The 3,820-nt window shown below is 38.9% G+C and overlaps 1 protein-coding gene across 7 annotated transcripts in view; it reads right to left on the bottom strand.

The window, feature by feature from the left end:
* LOC103477253 (signal-induced proliferation-associated 1-like protein 2) overlaps positions 1–3,820 on the bottom strand; it is a 112,433-nt gene that overhangs the window by 29,864 nt on the left and 78,749 nt on the right. The gene's annotated exons all lie outside the window — the stretch shown is intronic.

Consider the following 3,820-nt stretch of genomic DNA (forward strand, 5'->3'; position numbering starts at 1 on the left):
CTGTTTTTATTTTAATTATGTAAAGCACTTTGAAATGCCTTGCTGCTGAAATGTGCTATACAAATAAAATTTGATTGATTGATTGATTGATTGAAAAGATAAAAGCGAATCATTTCAGCACTAATCCACTCTTCCTTGTACATTTATTTATTTTAAAAAACATGCAAAACCTGCCGAGACTGCACCTTGAAAAACATATTACCCAAACATTAGCATCACTATCACTTGGCGTCACAGCAGAAAATAGTTCCTTTGCATGTGAGCGCCTGGGATAATCTCCATAGAAAATGTTGGAGCTGTCACTAAGAAAGAAGGCGTCTTGTTCTCCAAAGATAAACACAAAAGAGATTAGTTCTGCTTATAAGCCGCAGAAAGAAAGTAATCCAGATGGCGACTCTATGTATGCATGTAGCATGAGGAGATTCTGAATTTACACAAGCTGTAGATTCTTGCTTGAAACTTACACTTGAAGTTTGGTCATTTCTTTTATTGCCATTGTTTCTTCAAGTTTTTTTTTCTATAATCATTGAAGTAGCTCGCTGCTAACTTTTGTTGAAGATTAAAAAATGCCCATCATTTCCTTTCAGCTTATAGTGCGATGCAAATGTCTTCATAACCAATAAAGTTTATACTTTTTAACATGTTGGAGGTTTGGATTCTCTATGTAGTAACACACACTGTTCTTCCTTCTCCCATCCTGCTGCATTCAAAATACCGTCACATCTCACATTCTCAGTGTCTCAAGTGAGCTAAAAGGACATTTTACTAAGAAGATTTTGTTACTAAGCGAATCCGCTTTATGGTCATCTTATGACTGAAGATAAAACAAAAACAAACAACTGATTCTTTCTCTGCAGTGCAGTACTAAAAGACGTATGGACTGGTATTGGTTTGTGGTCCCGCGGTTGGGGATCTCTCAGGTTTGGGCCAGAAATTTACAGCCTATGTGTAAAAATACTGAATTGGAGAACTAAAGCCATAAACGCAAGGTCCCTATTGTGAAACTTCTGCAGGGATTATTTTCATCAACAGGGTGAATCCTGACAGGAAACGCCAGGGTAGAGAGGTAAACATACTTCTAGAGGTACAACTTAATGGCTTATGGCCAACTACTAGATATGTTCATTTTCAGTAGGTCATAAAATTCTTAGAAAAACATTGATTCAATTTAGAACAGCAGAATATCTCAAACATACAAGATTTTGGCTCTTGTAGCATGGATCCTTGGCTACCCTTATTTTAGGTCAAATGGAACAGCTTATTATGTAAAATCTCTCTGAGAATCTTTGCCAAAACTTGAAAATGAAAGTTCACAGAGGCTCCCTGATCAATCTGACTGGTCTTGAGATATTTTTCATAAATGTGTCTGTGCAAAACTGGTAGAAACAAACCCCAAAGGACTTGCAGCTGTAATTGCATCGTTTTTTTTCTACACAAAGTATTGACTCCAATACAAAAGCAGGCCAAATAGATTTCTGCAAATTTGTAATTGTTAAAAGAAATATCACAAACAAAAGATTCCTATAAAAGGCATTGAGGTGGTTGTGAAGTCAAAAAAACTTGACAGCAAGGCACAGTACATATGTATAGTAAAAGTATGTTTTATTTAGACTTTGTGAATACTTTAGTTACTACAGAGTACAAATTAGTTCTTCGTTGTCATCTGCATGCTTTTCTTTAACAGAAAAATAAGCCGTCACAAAAGAAATCCCTGCACACATCATCAAACGCATTAGTTTGATCGCAACATTTCCTCTCCTCCGTTGAGTCCTTGCGCTTTAATTTGAAACAGCAGCATCTGCCTTCTTGTTCTCCTTTTCCTCCTCCCTAGAGATAAGATGTTCTGAGAAGGGGGATATCAAATGCAATATTCCTCTCTGTGGTGTAATATCGTCTGAAGGTGCTCTCTGGTTTTGTAACATACACATATTTTATATAGCACAGATTCTCGATTCAAATTTATGTCACGTTGGGATTATGCTTTATGGTGGCAGTTTTAAAGGTGATCTATTATGCTACCTTGAGCAAGTTAGGATAGGTCTATGGCTGTAAAAAAACATGTTCATTAATTTTTTTTTTTCACAAAATCATTCTTAGAAATTGAGATTTTAGTCTGGTCAATGTTTACGCTTGCATGTGAAAATGGCTTCAAACAGATGCACAATAATACAGCTGTACATTTTTGAAAAGCAAAAGCCCTCTGGATGGTAACTCAACAACAAAACATTGGTCTTTTCCAGCTGACCAAATGTCTTGGAACTCAACTTGGATTGCTAGGTGACGGACGGAACTCTACTGGGGTTGCTTGGAAACCCCAGTAGAGTTTCCGAGTGAAAGCCCTGGTTGCTAGGGTTGCTAGGCAAGGGTCAGTGTCTGTTGATTTGTGACGTTACATTCCAAAGGTTTTTGAAACGGCCCCTTTCCCAGAAACCAAAGAACATTTGATTATTTCCAAAAGCTGTGTGGATGGGTTTTTTTTAAGCAGTTGGGCTGTTTTTCAGAAGCAGTAAAAACCGAAATGGAAGTACAAAAACATGCAAAATGTGAATTTGCAAAACACGTCCATTTTATGCTGTAGATCCTTCCTTAAGAGAGACAGAGAGACTTCCTGCCAAGTTTCTGTCTTCAGTTATTGCTACCATTTAGAGAAATAAAAGTTACACATTTAAAACCTTTTCTGATTTGCTAGTACTTTCATTGCCATCTATTCCTAATGGTTTTAGTCATCTGCACAGCTTTGCCGCACTTAAAATGATTGAGAGTCATCACTAACCATTACATCTTCTTCTTCTTCTTCAATTAGTCAAACTATTAAAGGAAATGACAACATAATTTATGTTGATTTATGCCTATAGAATATGCTCCTGTATAATAGCACCCCTTCGTTCTCTCCCTTGCCTCCTTTACAACCAACCACCCCCCTCTGAGGCGCTACACGTCGTGGTCCGGGAAAGAGCACTGTCTTTGTTTCTGTAGTAATTGGATGAGATGAGCCGAGCCGTGTCAGTGTCCCTATCACCTCCTCCTCAGCAGGGTGCAAGGAAGAGGAAGGGAGAGCGGCGAAAAAGGGAGCGAGGGAGAATGGGAGTTCTCCCACTTCCAGAGAGCGAGCCTGATTAGACAGGGAAGGCGGCCATTATCCAAGTATAGTCAGAGCAGGCAACACCGGGGAGGGGGGGGGTCGGTGTGACACACTGGAAAGGTTATCATGACTGTAGGGGTTTCATTAGTCTGAACAAATCACTGCTTTACATGGCTCAATGGAGATGTCCAAAATAGGACAGGAACAAAGTCTGAGTGTGGCCTTATCATCTGAAGGGAGATGAAAGCAGGGCTGTGAATTCATTGGACTAAAATGCTCCGTTTGTATGTATGCAAATAAGTGAACACAATAACAGCTCCTCAAAGTGTCCCTGTGGCTCTTTTCTAAATGCGAAAAAAACAGAGTTCAAAGATTTGCTCGCACAGAACCGGGGGTGGCGACGTTTGATCGTAGTTCTCACGAAAACCCCTGAGCACAAATGTCTTAAAAGCTTTGTTTCCTCTCTTGATTTGTCTGACAAACTTGTAAGATAGTTCTCCAACCATCCTAACAGGATAATTAACCACATATCATTTTTACTGCAGCTTAAGTCATACTAACTGGGAAGAATGTTTTGGTACAGAAAAGAACCATTTTGTTAAAAGGAATCCAACAGAAATAGAGGCACTGCAGAATTGTTTTTTTAATGTCTAAGTGTTTTATGAGAGTGTAAGAGTGCTAAGGGATCCATCCATCCATCCATCCATCCATCCATCCATCCATCCATCCATCCATCCA

This window comes from Poecilia reticulata, linkage group LG15, assembly GCF_000633615.1.
Source record: "Poecilia reticulata strain Guanapo linkage group LG15, Guppy_female_1.0+MT, whole genome shotgun sequence".
In the NCBI taxonomy this organism is placed as follows: domain Eukaryota; kingdom Metazoa; phylum Chordata; class Actinopteri; order Cyprinodontiformes; family Poeciliidae; genus Poecilia; species Poecilia reticulata.